The sequence below is a fragment of the Marmota monax genome, unplaced genomic scaffold, assembly GCF_021218885.2.
Source record: "Marmota monax isolate L192 unplaced genomic scaffold, Marmota_monax_Labrador192_F-V1.1 WCK01_AAM20220418_F8-fsc00012, whole genome shotgun sequence".
Classification (NCBI taxonomy): domain Eukaryota; kingdom Metazoa; phylum Chordata; class Mammalia; order Rodentia; family Sciuridae; genus Marmota; species Marmota monax.
The window spans coordinates 4,279,993-4,297,888 of record NW_026695227.1 but is presented as its reverse complement, the minus strand read 5'-3'; the positions used below and the strand labels follow the sequence as shown (position 1 = coordinate 4,297,888).

Below are 17,896 nucleotides of genomic sequence, written 5' to 3'. Positions count from 1 at the left end.
AATTAAAGATTTTATGGATACCATTTGTTGATTTTTAAAAAAAGAATACAGGGTACATTTGATATAGACTATGTTGCACCTTATATAGTTAGCACCCTAAATAGTTGTTGATTGGGTAAGTTCTATAGCAATGTGCTTTATAATTCCTGTTACTTTATTAATAAAATGTATTAACTAGTGCTTTTAAAGTTTGGTCTTCTAATAAAAACCCATAGTTTTCTTCTTGTTTATTTATTTGGTCTGGGATAAAAAAGTAAGGAAGCATTTGTTTGTTTGTTTTATTTTCATAGTGGAAAATTTACTTAGCCTTTTCTATACCAAATGGCAGATGTATATTCTAAGTTCTCGGTAAAATGTATAATTTAAAACAAACAAGAAGGAATTAGTCCCCTGCGTATTTGTTTTCTCTTTGTGGTGAAACCCTGTTGGTTAGACCAATTTGCTAATGTTACCAGGCTCCTGATATTTAATTCCTTTGTGGGGTATACAGTTTCCCTTGTTACTTTCTCTCTGATTGAATATTTAGGAACACTTTCTTCCAAGTAAGTTGTTTATAGGAAGAATCTCAGGACAGAATGAATGGATCAATTAACAATTTAGTAAAACAAATCAGAATACAACTCTTGCTAAGTACAACAATGTTACATTTTTATACCTGGGAAGTATGTTCAGTACTGCTTCATGATTTTGAGAAGATAGAGGAGTAGAGCCCTGTAGCTGGGGAAAGCACAGACCAACTATAAGTGAGTTCTGGAAAGCGTCAGATTCTAAGAGGCATGTAGGAATAGGAAGACTTGTTTCACTCTGGGAGGGTGAGGTAAATGTGAAGGAATGTGGAACCACAGTCATCCATTCCCCTTGGTATCCGTGGGGGATTGCTGTAGGAGCCCCTGCAGATACCACAGTCCACAAAGGTCAGGTTTCTTATATAAAATGATATACACACAATCTTTGTATCTTTAAATCAATCTAGATTACTTATAATATCCACCCCCTCCATTATGGGTCAGCATCCACTGTATAAAAGCGGTTATGCTATATTGTTTAGGGAATAATGATAAGAAAAAATTCAGTAATGTTCAGTATACATACAGCATTTTCTCCAAATGTATCTATATATACATGCACATATATAGTTGAGTACATACATGTACATACATATGTACACATATATGTGTGTATGTATATATAGGTATAGATGTATGTATATTCCTTTTTGTTATTTATTCTAATTAGTTATAAATGATAGAAAAATGCATTTTAATTCATTGTACATAAACAGAGCACAACTTTTCATTTCTCTAGTTGTACACGATGTAGGGTCACACGACATGTGCAGTCATACGTGTAACTATGATGTTCATCTAATTCTACCATCTTTCCTATCCCCATGCTCCTCCTCCCCCTTCCCTCCCCTCCTTCCCCTCCCTCCCCTTTGTTCAATCAAAGTTCCTCCATTCTCCCCAAGTGCGTCCCCCCCCTCCATTATGGGTCAGCACCCACTTATCAGAGAGAAACATTTGGCCTTTGGCTTTTTGGGATTGGCTAAATTCACTTAGCATGATATTCTCCAACTCCATCCATTTACCGGCAAATGCCATAATTTCATTCTTTTTTAAGGCGGAGTAATATTCCATTGTGTGTATATACCAAAGTTTCTTTATCCATTCATCTGTTGAAGGGCATCTTCTGTGAACATTGATATGGCTATGTCACTACAGTATGCTGATTTTAAGTTCTTTGGGTATAGACCCGAGAAGTGGGATAGCTGGGTCAAATGGTGGTTCCAGTCCAAGTTTCCTAAGGAATCTCCATACTGCTTCCCGTAGTGGTTGCACCAATTTGCCATGCCACCAGCAGTGTACCTTTTCTTCCACATCCTCGCCAACACTTATTATTGCATGATTCTTAGTAATTGCCATTCTGACTGAAGTGAGATGAAATCTTAGAGTAGTTTTGATTTACATTTCTCTAATTACTAGACAAGTGGAACATTTTTTCATATATTTTTTGATCGATTATATATCTTCTGAGAAGTGTGTGTTCAGTTCCTTAGCTCATTTATTGGCTGGGTTATTTATTTTTTTGGTGTTAAGTTTTTTGAGTTCCTTATAGATCCTGAAGATGAGTGCTCTATCTGATGAATGTGTAGTAAAGATGTTCTCCTACTCTATGGGTACTCTCTTCAAGTTATTATTTGTTTCCTTTGCTGAGAAGAAGCTTTTTAGTTTGAATCCATCCACTTATTAATTCTTGATTAATAAATAAATAAATACACACACATATACATATATATACGTGTGTATGTATATATATGTATACATGTGTATATATTTTTCTTTATTTTTTGCAGTACTGGGGATTTATCCCAGGAACGTTCTACCACTGAACTACATCTCCAGCCTGTTTTATTTTTTATTTCAAGACAGGATCTCGTTAAGTTACCCAAGGCTGGCCTTGAACTTTCTGTCCTCCTGCCTAAGCCTCCCAAATCGCTGGGATTACATGTTTGTGCTGCTGTTCCTGGCTTCCCCAAATATTTTTGATCTAAGTTTGGTTGAATCTGTACATGTGGAACCTGTGGATAAATAGGGCTGACTGCCTAAGAAATGGAATAACATTGCAGAGTAAAGAGTTGAGAGAGACAGGAAGGGATCAATGGGGAAGACATCAGTGCTGGCAGACAGGAAAGAAGGGGAGGAGAGTAGGTTTGTGTTATGGTTTAAAATCGAGGTGTATCCCAAAAGCTCATGCATGAGACAACACAAGAATCTTCAACACTGAAGTGATTGGATTATGGGAGGCGTAACATAATCAGTGGGTTAATTTACTGATGTGGATTGGTAGGTAGGGTGTGACTGGAGGAAGTAGGTTACCGGGGGTGTGCCTTTGAGGTTTATATTTTTTCCATGGTGAATAGAGCTCTCTCTGCTTCCTGGTTGCCATGTCCTGAGCTTCTTTCCTTTTCCACGCCCTTCTGCCATGATGTTCTGCCTCACCTCAGGCCCAGAGCTGTGGAGTCAGTGGACCACAGGCTGATCCTCTGAAATCATGAACCAAAATAAGCTTTTCTTCTCTTAAATTCTTCTTGTCAGGTCTTTTAGTCCCAGGAATATAGAGCTAATTAAAATAGCTTGTTAAATTTTGGAGTGGAGTTGTGGATTTGGATGCTTAGGAAAGAGAGACCAGTTTATGGATTTGCTGAGCAGGGAACCCAGCAGAATCAATGTCATTGCAGGTGGTTTCTAGATGACTACTGCCAAGTGTCAAGGAGGAAGGCCTGATTTCTCAGAAACCTGAAAACAAAAGAAATGGGCAGTTAGTCTCTGAAAATTCTCTGAAAGTGTGCATCCATGTGAATGTTATCAACTATATATACCTTTGATAAATGTAATTTTTTTTTTCTTTTGAGACAGGATCTCACCAAATTGCCCAGGCTGGCCTTGAACTTGCAATTCTTCTCTCTCAGACTTTCAAGTAACTGGGATTCCAGGCTCATGCCAAAGTTCCCAGTGATGGATGTAATTTTGATACAGCTTCTCTCCTGACATTCTTCACAGAAGATCAAGTTGACCTGACCTCTGCATGGCTTTCTGAGTGTGGGTTCATCAGGCCAGGGTGATATTGTGGTGGAGAGTAGTGATAGGGAGGAACTGTAGTTCCAAGGGCTTAGTCTTCAGAGAAGGAACATCATTCCTTCCCTTTGTGCCTTGAAGAGGTGGACGAGAATATACCCAAGTGGCAGAACCGCCCAGGGAGCTTTATGATCGCTTTGGCCTTGTCATATCACATCACATCACGTCACATCACATGTGACTCAACCAGCTTACAACCCTGTTTCCAACACTTCAGAAAAAAAAAAAAAAGAAAGCTAATATTGTTGCAATTTCTGGTTTCTTTCATTTATTTCACTTAACATTTTTAGCTAGATTGTGTAGGCAGTTTGCTTAGAAAACACAGAGTTGGGTGTTATGGGAAAGGAGAAAAAACTTCCCATTACAGAAAAAGGGTTTGAGCTATTTGGATGTCTTTATGCTGGCAGTATATGTGACTATTAGTATTTTCCTAGGATCTAAGGATGAATGAATGTCTGTTCACTTACTCCTCATTTACTACCAAGCCATGTCAACTAGCATGTCCTTAGATCAGAGCTGAATAAAACCAGAGTATGTTATTATGTGACTCACCTTCTTGAGTTTCCCCCTGTATTTCAGATTTATAATGATGTGGTATGAAGAAATTCAGGATTTCCATCCCAGCTCTTCCCTTCCCTGCCAAGCTTCTGACTTCTGCCAACTTAATCTTTCCCTTCATCTGTCTACAGTTTGGGTTTAGCTCCTTGGGCTCTCTGGGAGTTTATAGAATAGGAGTCATTTAAACTCCTTTTTTTCCCAAATGGAACAAGTGTCTTAATTGAGGTCAGGCAAACACCTAGTGTGACAGAATCTTCCCCCTCATCCTCCCTGGCACAGAGAGAGCATTCACACAGTAGAAGAATGGTGTGAAACTGTGTACCCAAACAGTGTCCACAGGGATAAAGCTAATGTCCAGTTGGATGCACAAAACAGTGACTCATTTGCCAAGCTCTGTTCTTCGGTTTGGTTCCACGCCAGATGGCAACCTAGCAGGTGACCCTTGGCTCTAGCCTTTCTTCAGCCTCCTCAGGTCTAGGATAAAATGCCCAGCTGTCCCTTACCTTGCAGGAGTGAGCCTGTGGAAACAGTAATTGCCCTCACTGTTACTTAATATTTACATAGTTTTGTTTAAGTTTGTAGCTGTAGTACTATCAGTATGATTTTACTGGTATTATGAAGCTGTAAGTTACTTGGTGAAATTCAGGAATGAAATCTATTTAACACCAACTCGTCAAGAGTAAGAGCTTCTGGACTGAACACAGAGAAGAAGTGGGAAGATTTGAATTAGACTGAACTAGTGTAGTCCATGTAGTGTATATATTTTGGTTGCTAAAGGACTTTCATTGAGATTTGCATGAATTAAATAGATTAGTACCTTTTACCTTTTGGCTACTTCTTGACATCTATAGAGACAGAAATGAACATCCAAGGTCTCCTTCAGGTGGAAGTATATCCATTTGATGATTGTTGTGCTTTTGCACCTGGATTATACTATGATGTTAGGTATGCCTCATCTAAATAATGGTCATAGTATTTATAGTTGATGTGATTTGTTTCACAGTCTCAAATATAGCTGGAGATACATGAAGAAATCAAGGAGGAATTTGGAAAAGGAAAAAAAGACCTCGTCATTTCCTAGGGCTTCCTGTGGGCAGATCTATTTCAACACTGACTTTGCCATCTATGATTATGATACATAATTATTAATTAATTAATTAATTACTCATGCAATTGCATTTTATTTAATTTTGCTTAAACATTTTTTTTGGGTAAAGTAACAGGAAAAGACCAACAACTTTATTGAGAATGTTTCTGAAACACATAAATGTTTCTAAACAAAGCTAAATTACTTTGGCATTTTGAGGGGAAATCATATTTCTGGTATGGCCTAGACTGGGTCCTTGTATACCACTGGATTTGTAGCTCAAGGATGTATTCTGATTTCTTAAGGGTCTAGTTTCTGCCTGAGTCATATATCTGCAAGATGTAGTGCTATAAATAAATGAGGTTTAGCCTACAAATGCCTCTTTTTCCATAATGTAACTAAAATGATGCAACTAGTATTATGAATGTCATTGGAAAAATAATGATTGTTGTTTATGGCAGTGAAATGAGATGGTGGATTCAAAAGTATTTTAAAGGTGTTAAGTAATCAATAATTAGAAAGGGGCAATACAATTATAAATTTTAACAATTAACTTTCTTATTAATACCTATCAGCATCACCATTGTTAACATCCTCACTGTTGGAGTTTAACTTCTCAGACCTATCTCTTCTACCTTCTGACCACAAAAAAGAAAGAAAATTCAAAGGAAAATCATACTCAGTGGTTTTTTTGGGGAGGGAGTGGGTATTGGGGATTGAACTCAGGGGGCACTTGACCACTGAGCCACATCCCTAGCTCTGTTTTGTATTTTATTTAGAGAAGGGTCTCACTGAGTTGGCTTAGCGCCTCACTTTTGCTGAGGCTGGCTTTGACTTCAGGATCCTCCTTGTCAGCCTCCTGTCATGCTGGGATTACAGGCATGCACCACAGCGCCTGGCCCCCAATGGTTGTTTTTAATTAGAGACTTTTTTTTTCCCCCTCAGAGAATCTGTGGCCTCAGCATGATAGCATCTCTGACTGTGGGCTTCTGACTTTCTTTCAACTCATTGTTAGGAATACTTGACTCATACTAGAAGTTCAGACCTGCTGGAGGGGCCAGCTCTGCCTGTGGGGAAAATAAGAACCTTGATTAGGAGCTTCTGTCTTGATGCCAAGTACCATTACTGCTGATTCTGTATTAATTTTGTGTCCCCGTCTGGGCACTGGGTGTCTATCTTGCTTGTACAATGAAATCCTCAACTGTACTGTAGATCCAGATATTGATTTCTTGTGTTGACTCTGTCTTAGCCTTAAAAACCTGCCCAGAATCCCTTAAATCTCTTTGATTTCCTAAACTTTATTGGCCTCTTGCTTCTTCCTTTCCCCAGATTTCAGCCGTGCTTGAGTCTTGGGTTTTTCATCAGCAGTCAGCTTCATATCTCTGAGTTATCGGAAGTATGGTGTATGAAGAATTTGGTAAGGACTGACACTAAGGAGAAAGAAAAGTATGGAGGAGTTGTGGAGGAGAGAGGAAGTGACATGTGAAGCATAAAAGTATAAAGGGACTGGTAGGTATCTTTATTCACAAGGAATCTTGTCCTACATAACTAGTGTGGGAAATGGTTCCTGCATTTAGCTTGTCTAGCAAATACCTGTCGAATGTGTGTTTGGGGACACAGTGAATTGACTAGTTTTACTGGAGATCACTTTAACTTGAGCTTTTAAAGACTGGGGTCATTGCAAACTCATTTTTTGCTGTAGTTTTGTATATATATATTTTTTTCTGAATAAAATGAATAAGTTTTGGGATTAGTGGAATTGATGCTAGAGTGCTGAAATTGATAAAGTGAAATTTTCAGTGCTGAGGTGAGCATTGTCTTTCATTGTGACAAGGAGAGAAGCAAAGGTCTGTACCTTCTCATTTATTGTCAAATGAGAGTTTTGTACTCAGTGTACTCCCGTTTAAATTGAAGGATTCAGAGAGACTGTTATTTTGATACTAAAAAGGAAGGGAATTTTTTTGTATATAAGATGCTTTTTAAAAAAATTGTTCTAATTAGTTATACATGATAGTAGAATGCATTTTGACACATTGTACACAGATGGAGCACAGCCTCTCATTCTTCTGGCTGTTTGTGGTGCAGAGTCACAGACTGGTCGTATAATCATAATGTATATAGGGTCATAATGTCCATCTCATTCCACCATCCCTCCCACCCCATCACTCTCTCCCCTCCCCTCACTCCCCTCTGCCCAATCCAAAGTACCTCATTCCGCCTCCCATTATGGATCTGCTTATCAGAGAAAACATTTGGCCTTGTTTTTTTTTTTTTTTTTTTTTTTTGCATTTGGCTTGTTTCTTTTAGCATGATATTCTCTTGTTTCTAAGAGTCTCCTTTTTGAGTTAAATTCAGCATCTAAATTGGTGGATATGTTTCTGAAACATTCTTTAAAAATTGCTTATGTTAGTCAACATGTTTATATCAGCAACATCAGAAGAATTTTTTAAATTCAAAATCCCGTAAATAAAAGCTATGAACAAAGTGATAAAAGGCAACCACAGTTAAGCAATTAGTCACTGGAGTCAGTGTTTCTAGGTGTCAGATTCACTTCTTTATGTACTCATACCTCTGGACTTCAGGTGGTCCATTTTAGACCATAATGATATACACTTTTCAAACACGACTACTTTTGTTTAGAGTATAATCCAAATAATCAAATTTGGTGATGGTAGGGAGTAATCTTGATAGATACAAGTAAAGAAATTTTTTCATTAGTTTTTATCTTCATCGAGTACATTATGGTATCAAATTACTTCAAACTGCAGTAAACATTGTTTCATATGAAAATATAACATTTTTTGTGCATGTGCATATATGTCTGTCATAGGACAGAGTGTATAGCCAGTTTTGCCAATTAGGGACTTTGCTTCTGCTAGCTTTGAACTGTAACTGGAGTTAGAATTAGGGCAGGACCATGACAAATGCACACAGAGCACCGAAGTGGCAGGTGTATCCTCTACAGGGTGGGAGATCATTGTCACTCTCAGCTCCCTGCTTTCTCTTTATCTTCATCCAAATACCCTGCAGGTTCAGAAAGAGCCTACTTCTCAAAGCAGTTGTCCTGCATCAGGAAGAAATAGAGGAAAGTTATCTGAAATCTTAGACCTAGGGGACAAAAGACAGGAGGTTTGAGGTTTCCAAAAGGTAAATATCTTAAGGAAGGAGATTCACTGTATTACTATAGTCTACTAGATTTTGTTTATAAAAGGAACTAAGTGGTTGTTTTTTTTAGCTCAAAACTAAGAAACTAACCCATATTGAAAAACAGAAAAGAAGAAAATAGTCATAATCTCAAGATGTAATCACTTAATAATTTGTTTGATTTTGAAGATGAACAATATGCTGTATATTGTTTTGATGAGATTAATTTATCTTCTTTACTCCTACCACTACCATCCTCATCATTATTGACATCATCAAATGTTTATTGAGTCCTTGCTATTAGCAAGGCACAATTCCAGGAAGTGTAAAGAAGATAAATAAGTGGAAGATGTGGTTTCTTCTTTTAAGAAGATTATTTTCTATTTAGGACTGAACATATGTCCTGGAAGAAATTATAGTAAATGATTTATTCATTCAACAAATGATTATTGAGCTCTATTATGTGCCAGGAACTATGCTCAACATTTCAGAAATAACACTGAACAAGATGTAGTTTTTGCTCTTGAAGTTCCTGCCCAGGGGAAGTGATAGACAAACAAATAAAAATTTCATTAAATTATAATGTGTGAATTGTCATTGAAATGCCACAAACAGTAAGTGCAGTAGGAAGATATTACATTAAAAATATATTGAAAAACATGTTGGATGTTGTTGGAACCCAAAACAAAAATACTCTTTTTAAGTACTCATTTCTTAAGTTGATCTTCAATGAGAGCCTAAGGCATAATCTTTTTTGTTGTTGTTGTGGTGGTGGTGGTTTTGCTGGGAATTGAACCCACAGCCTTGTGCAGGCAATACAAGCACTCTACCAACTGAGCTATATCTCCAGCCCCTAAGGTATAATCTTTAATAGTCAAGTAATCAATACATTCTGTGAGCAATGAAAGTAATATTGTTCAGTTATATTAAATTCAGTTCTTCTAAGAGAGAACACTGTTATAGATCTTGAAAAATTTACATGGGCCTTAGAATTTCTTTCTTTTTTTTTTTAATTAGTTGCACAAAACATTACAATGATCTTGACATATCATACATTTGATTCAAATGGGGCATGAATTCTTATTTTTCCATGTGTACAGATTGCAGGATCACATTGGTTATACAGCCACGTTTATACATACAACCATACTAGTGTCTGTTGTATTCTGCTGCCCTTCCTATCCCCTTCCTATCCCCCTCCCCTCCCATCACCTCTCTCTACCCCATCTACCATAACTCATTTCTCTTTCTCTCTTTTTCCCCCTTTCCCCTCACATCCTCTTATATGTAATTTTGTATAACAATGAGGGTCTCCTTCCATCTTCTGTGCAATTCCCCTTCTCTCTCCCATTCCCTCCCACCTCTCGTCCCTGTCTAATGGTAATCTTCTTAGGTTTTCTTTCTTGCGTACTGTACTTTATCTGAAATGCCTGGGCCAGAAGTGTTTCAGATTTCAGAATTTTTAGACTTTGAAATATTTGCATAAACTTTACAGGTAAAGCATCCCAGTCTGAAAATCTGAATTCTAAAATGTACTCAAATCTGAAGCTGCTCTCATCTATCAACTGTCTTAGTATTTGCTTTTGTCAAGAGTTGAAACATAACAGTGCTATTGGAACTAATCTGCTCCTCATAAAATAATGTGTTTTGACATTTAAAAATAAGCTGAGCCTTTAGGAAATGGGGAATGAGGTTGTTAACATACTAAGATACTTATTTTGTATTTGTAAGTGCATGAGGTGCTGATCTTTTGTGGTATGGAAGGAAGAGAAGAACATATCTTTTCTGGATTAGCTCGTGTCAAGGTTAGCATTCCATTATGAAAACTGGGAAAACTGGATTAGGTTTTTTTTTGGTGGGGGGTGGGTGAGGCAATGGATGTTCTCACTTCTACAAGGAGGAAATGTAAATGAAAGAGAAAAAGCATAGGTCAACTGGATTAGGGAAAATTGGATTAGGTTTTTTTTTTTGGTGGGGGGGGTACTGGGGATTGAACTCAGGGGCACTTTACCACTGAGCCACATCCCCAGCCTTATTTTGTATTTTATTTAGAGATAGGGTCTCATTGAGTTGCTTAGCATCTCGCTTTTGCTGACGCTGACCTTGAACTCACAGTCCTTCTGTATCAACCTCCCAAGTGGCTGGGATTACAGGCAAGCCCGGCATAAGACACTATTTTTGTTCTTAAATATAACTATTTGTCCTTCTTAATATCAAAGTTACTGCAGATTCTGGAGAGATGGATGTTATCTATATACTACTGATTTTTCTTCTTGTAAGCTGATTGACCTCTGGGGAGGAGGAAAATGTCTTGGGAGCTCCTCCTGAGTTCTTATTTCTTGCCACTTTCTTACTAATACAGCTTTGAAAATGTTGACTGGGGGGTTCTTAGAGCAGTTCACAAAAATAATTTAACATAAAATTACTGCATTGGTGCTATTGGAACTAATCTGCTCCTCATAAAATAATGTGTTTTGACATTTAAAAATAAGCTGAGCCTTTAGGAAATGGGGGATGAGGTTGTTAACATACTAAGATTAAGTACTTTTGCATAACCACATTAACTATATACAATATCCACTTCAATCAGGCATTAACAAATTAGACTGCACACTTCAGAGAACCAAAATAAAATCAGTCCATTAGCTACTGAGTTCTTACTTTGGAGCCACTGCTTACACAGGTTAAGCTTTAAAGTTAATGGGGCCAAATATGCATAGCAAATAAAATCTCTAGGAAGAAAGAGGATATGTTATTGAAGTTTACTAGGTTAGGCATTGTTTATTGAGATAAGTTTGCTTTGTAGTTCTCATTTGGGAAATTTCATTTTTTCCCCCCTGAATTGCATTCAATTATGGAGAGTTTGAAAATGCCAGAAAAGGATGAAGAAGACTTTCCCTTGTTTACTCTTCTGTTGGAGGACTTTTCAGTTAAGAGGGGTGGGTTAAATCATTTTAGAAGGAGGAATTAGTGAGACAAACAGTAGCTGAGAGTAGGAAAATATGCTTTGGGGGATGATTTTAGGTGACTTTCACTAGACAGATCTTGAAGGACCATGAATTCCAGATAGGAGACGTATTGTTCATTAAGTAGGAGATTCCCAGAGCTCTGGTAATGCAGGACTCTTGTTTTCCAGGAAGCTAAATTGAGTTGCTTAGATTTGTTAGGGGAGTAATTGGGCCTGGAATTCAGTAAGCTAATGCTGCTTCCGATTATGTGACCTCCTACGTTGCCATTATCGATTCCCAGAGAGGCAGCAAGGGAAAAGTTGGGCCTCAGAAAAAGAGGATTGGTTAGAAGTGGAAGTTATTTGAAGTAGAAAGATCTGATGTACTTATTTTAACAATCCAGGCATGAGGTGATGGGGAGTGAGATAAGGAGGAGGGGGAGGCAATGCTAGAATGACAAGGAGAAAGGAAGCCTCATGAGAAACTTTGAAGGGTCAACTTGTGGGGAAGATCAGGTTCTATTTGGAATAAACTAGAACATCAAAAAGAAATGTTTTTTTTTAGGCAGATAGCAGCCTGGGTCTGACATTCTACTTGTTCACTTATACATGTGGTTGGGATAGACTAGAAGGAAAGCAAGCAGTAAAGGACCAATCCCTCCACCTGCTACTATTATTGAGGGCAGCTGAACTCCAGAGAATCTCTGCACAGCTGCTGCTTCAAGAAAGAATTAATTATTTATTATATGTGTCACCAAATGAGACATCTGGTTAAGAGACTGGTGTAGACAGGTTCACTTCAAAAAGACCTTTACTGACCCTATTGTATAACTGTGTGATGCTTCTTTTTCTCCAATAAAAAGTATTAGTTGAAGGTGAAACATCAGGTAAAACATATGTGTTACAGCAAATGGTGTCACCCTTGAGTCATTGCCACAATGGCTTGGTGAGGCTTTATGGCATGACAGCATTTATTGCATGATGGTAATTCAACTTAATAATGAAACCAGTTTATGTATTTGCCCTGGTCATTCATCATTTGTTGTTTTAAACTTCTATGTATGGGGGAAACCAAATATAAAAGCTGTGGATGTTTCTATCAGAGGTGGAGAACCTAAGCTATTCTCTTTATGGTCTATGACAATTCAAAAATTGGGGACAGTGATGTTACTTACCCTCTCTTTGTGTATTTGTAAAAATTTGAAGGAGGATAATGAGAGCTTTGTATTTTGCTAGCTCACCTGATAGAAGTGATCTCTTTTTCTATGGGAGACAGGATCTTTTTGGGGGGTGAGGTACATAGAGCTTTTCTAATGCAGAGGTAATACATGGTTTCCACGTCAAAGCCCACTTTATAAATTAGTAGTTGCTGTTTGGAGCACTGTTGAGGATTTCCACACTTGAGGTTCAGCATTAAAGAGTGTAACAATCAGTATTGATGTTCTTTATGGCTCTCGGAATGGGGAGTGGCCGTGCAAATGCCAGGTATTTGATGACCTGACCTGATCTATTCTGTCCTTTTGTTTCTCAGATGAGGAAACTGAAGTTTGTTGAATGATTAACTTAGCTTGTAATGAGCAGTGAGGTGGGTTTAAAGCTGTTCATTTAAAACCAGTTCTCTGAAACAGGAAGAGTTTTCCCTCTATAAATAATGTTGGAAACAGTGGATAGTTGAGTGTTCAGTTGAGTCCACAAAAGAATTTTTAAAATATTTACTTATACTCTCCATTACTGCCCAGTGTACTTATATGTGTGGTTGTTGACCTTCCCCTACCCTAAATATCTCTATTTACAAATGGAGTATGACAACAGCATTTGTCATACTGTTGTAATTATCTTCTCCAATTTGAAAACAGCCTTCATCACTGAGTAGCCATATGCGAATTAGCAAGTGGTTAAAATCCCCATGTTTCAATTTTCTCACCTCTAATATAAGATGGTATTATTATTAACCTCCAAGAATTTGTTGTAAGAACTAAATTATTAAGCATGTAAAACACTTAAAAAAAGAGCCTCTCATTTAAGAGTCTACCACTTAAAAAGAGACAAGTGAACCCTTTTGAACATGCGAACCCTTTTGAACAGCATTCTAAGCAACAAATATCTGCTACCAACTTGTCAAATATTAGCTGTTGTTGTTCTGGTCAGTTTTACTCACTAGTCTATTTCTGGTTTGTCATAGTATGCATGCACCTAGAACAGTGTCTGCACTCAATTGATTACTTTCAGGACTAGTTAAATGAGGAGGAAGCAGAAGATTTTATTTATTTATTTATTTTTATGTGGTGTTAAGGATCGAACCCGGTGCCTCACACATGCTATGCAAGCACTCTACCACATCCCCAGCTCCATCATCTTTTTTTTTTTTTTTTAAACACAATACCTTTATTTATTTATTTATTTTATGTGGTGCTGAGGATTGAACTCGGTGCCTCGTGCATACTAGGCGAGCACTCTACCACTGAGCCATAACTCCAGCCCCCCACACCATGTTAACTTTTCCTTTTTTGTTACCGGTCCACATTAATGTGTTTTACCTAATGCTTGTGGACAAAATGATGCACGAACTGTGAATCTTTTAATTTTCCTTCAGGGGAGGTATTATTATTTTTATTTTACAGACATGGAAATTGAAGTTCAGAATAGTTAATAAGTACCTTTCTTAAAGTCACGAAGTAATCTACAGAGCTGAGATTTAATGGGGAAAACCAATTTTATTCCTTAGCTCATCCTGTTTCCACCGGCATTAATGAAAATTTCAGTGTCATGACATCTGTGTTTTGGTAGCAGCTTTGTACTTCAGGAACTTCCCATTCAGTGTATTTAGCACGTGTACTTCTGTGTGTTCTGTAGTTTTTAAGCTTTCTATAAATTTTAGCCATAGGCTGTAGTCTTATCCTTTATGCAATAACATTGTGTATCTACCAGTTTGAAATTTTTCTGAGTCTTTGTTCATAAGTTTTTTAAACTGCTCAGGTTTCTTTCTTTGAGCATGATTTTCATCCTCAACTTTGTCTGCTGCCATATCAGAGTAACTTCTCTTAGTTACTGTTCTCTGTGTATCAGAGAACAGAAGAGGAAAAACTGATGAACTCCCATAAGGATACCAACATTACTTTTTAAAAGCTCATTAAAACATCTAAAGTGACCTCAAGGGACCTTTAAAGCCTTCTTTGAAAAGCTTTGTTTACTAGTAGCCTTCTATATTAGGGAAAGAGAGGGAGAGGTGGAGGGGGAGAGAACCAACAAGATGTACAGAGAAAGAGATAGATGAAAGGGAATTTATGTGGGGAATTGGTTCAAGAGATTATGGATGCTGACCAGTCTCTATTTACAAATGGAGATCCAAAGTTCAGTCCAATCTAGAAACCTCAGGACCAGCGAAGCCAACAGTCAGTCTAAGGATAAAGGCCCAAGAGCCCTGAGAGCTGCTGGTGCAAGGCCCACTGGCCAAGAGCAAGAGAACCTGGAGTTCCGACATCCAAGGCAGGAGAAAATGGGTGTTGTGGCTCTGCAAGAGATAGCAAGAAATTTGCTTTTCCTCCATCTTTTTGTTCCATGTGGGTTCCCAGATGATTGGATGGTGCCCACCCACAGGCAGGGTAGGATTTCCTCATCCAGTCCACTAACTCACATACCTTTCTCTTCTGGAAATACCCTCACAGACACACCCAGAAATAGTGCTTTACTAACTCTCTAGATAGTCCCTAGTACAGTACAATTTGACACCTAGAATTAATAATGATACCTTCTGTTCAAGAGACTTGGTGATGGAGTGGACTCTACAGTCAGTCAGACCTGACTCAACTGCTGTTTTTTCTCTATGAATTGAGACTTTGAACATGTTTCATTACCTCCTTAAACCTCAGCATCTTCACTTGTAAAAAGGGAATAATGTATACTCACAGGTTATTGTAAAGATCACATGAACTAAGATATATAATGTGTTTAGTATAGTACCTGTCATGTAAAGTGCTCTCTGTAGTGTTAGCTATTGTCGATGGAAGGTTCTAGGCTTTGAAGAGTAATCCAGGGATATAGCCTGTGCTAAGTAAGAGTGATCTGCAGAAGATGTGTCTTATATGGAGTAAGGGAAAATGATAAGACCAAATTATAAGTCTCTTCAGATTTTAGTCCCAGATTTGTTAGAACTAGATCCATCACTGAGTGTTTAACTATGGAATACTTAATTTTGTATGACTCCATTTTCTAGTACTGTAACCAAGAACCTGAGGCTGGATACTTTATAAAATATACTGGTTTATTTATCTCATAATTTTGGAAGCTGAAATTTCAATACCAGGCAGCACTTAGAGTCAGCCTCTGGAGAGGGCCTCAAGGTAGATGATATCACAATGATGATAGTACCTGCATAAGTGATCATTTGATGAGACAGGAAACCTGAGATTCAGGGGACAGACTTATTCTTTTAGAACAGCTCAATTTCTTGAGAACAACCAACTCATTCCATGAACCCAGCATTAATCCTCTAAGGGTGGTATCCCCAGTGACCTAATTACTTTTCAATGAACTCCACCTTTTAAAGGTACACCACTTCTCAGAACCATCACACTAGGGATCAAATTTCCAATACATGAACTTCTGTGGGACACACTCAAACCATGACCAAATAGCTGACTTGATTCAGAAGTCCTTGGAATAAAGGTGTATGCTCTACCTGGGTTCAGCAAAGTCCCACCATCTGCCACTTTGCAGGTGTTGATATTATTATTATTACTATTATTATTATTATTATTGTTAGAAAGAAAGAAAGAAAGAAAGGAAGGAAGGAAAGAAAAAAAGTCTCTCTTTTTGGAGTTTATATTCCAACTGTGAGACAAATATGTAAACAAATGACTGATACAACATGATAAATGCTTTAAGATACATACAAAATGCCCTTGAGCATCAGGTGAGTTGGAAGGAAGCCTCTGGAGAGGGCTCATGGTAGATGATATCACAATGATGATATCACTTTGGGTATTTAACTGAAAGAAGCTGAGTTTTAAACTTTTCTTATGGTATTTATCTGCAAGATTTACAACTTAGGTGAATAGGAGTTACAAGCAGAAACCTTGGTGATTATATAAACACTACTTGCTGAAATGCTCAGAAGGCCTTATTAACCATGAGAGTGGATGTGTTTCTGAATGACAATTTACATCCTCAGGAAGTGTTGGCATTTGAGAAGCAAGTCTAATATTGGCAAGCATAAAAATAATGCTAACTACCAGAGCAATGATTGGATGTTGACAATGAGAACATTTAATATTATGTACTAAACATTACCAGGAGCAATGTTGGGAAATATGTATATAAACATTTATATATGTAATATATATAACTATAATTTATATAAAGGATTAAAACATGAAATTTACTGTTAATTATCCACATTTAAGTATTTACAACATTGGATGGAAGCAGTTATTTTCATTATTTTGAAGATGAGGAAGAAAAACTTTTCTTGAAATAATATTAAGTAATAAGTGGTAGAGTCAAAATTGAACTTCAGACCTTTGTTCTTTTTGCCCTTTTATGCTGTATTCAATTTTCTCACTTAGCAGGCTTCATAATATAATAAATTATAAATGGCGTTTTCCAAACTTGAGGAATATAAGGTATAATTTACCATTTAACTCATCATAATGTGTTTTTGATGTTAGTAGCAATGAATAAAATACTTTGTAAGTTAAAAACAACCCTAAAGTCTAGCAATTTGCTAATAGTTTTAAACAGTCAGTACTTTTCAAACAAATTGCTGTTTTCACTGTACTAGCATTATTTAATAAAGAGATCTGCTATTACTTAAAAAATATAACAGTTTAGGTAAGCTACTGAGAAAAATAATCGAGTTGAAACTTTGGTTAGTATTATTATTTAGTTAAAATATTTTTTCCTTATGGGAACATGCTGTTATATTTTAAATTGTTCTTTAAAAACATTTCTATTATAATACTTGAGATACCATTTTTTTGTTGTATCATATTTCTTAGTTTTTTAAAAAATTTATTATGTGGAAAATTTTACATATATAAAGTAAACAGAACCAGGTGTGGTGGTATACTCATGTAATCCCAGAAGCTCAGAAAGCTGAGGCAGGAAGATCATAAATTCAAAACTAGCCTCATCAACTTAGTGAGGCCCTAAGCAACTTAGTGAGACCCTATCTCTAAATAAAAAATAAAAAGGGCTGGAGATGTGGCTCAGTGGCTGAGCAGCTTGGGTTCAATTCTTAGTATATATTATGAATGAATAAGTAAGTAAGTAAATAAAGAAATCAGAAAAAAACCAATATAACAAATCTTTATGTAGCCATATCTAGCTTCAACAGATGTTAATTCTTGACTAAATTTTTTCATCATATTTCCCCATTTTCTTTCCTTTCTTGTGAAGCCAAGCAAATCTCAGACATACTATTTCCTTATAATATATCAGTTTGTTATTCTAAAGATAAAAATACTTTTAAAAGACTTAATTTCATTGTTATACCCCAAACTAAAAGTTAATAATTCTTTAATATTA

The 17,896-nt window shown here is 36.9% G+C and overlaps 1 protein-coding gene across 3 annotated transcripts in view; it reads left to right on the top strand.

Moving 5' to 3' along the window:
- Eps8 (epidermal growth factor receptor pathway substrate 8) overlaps nucleotides 1-17,896 on the top strand; it is a 163,441-nt gene that overhangs the window by 28,185 nt on the left and 117,360 nt on the right. The window contains exon 2 of one of the 3 annotated variants that reach the window (XM_046436043.2): nucleotides 6,610-6,789. The exons of the other annotated variants lie outside the window; for them this stretch is intronic. The gene's annotated coding sequence lies outside the window, so the exon portion shown is untranslated. The remainder of the gene's footprint in view (nucleotides 1-6,609; nucleotides 6,790-17,896) is intronic. 3 annotated transcript variants of the gene reach the window in all.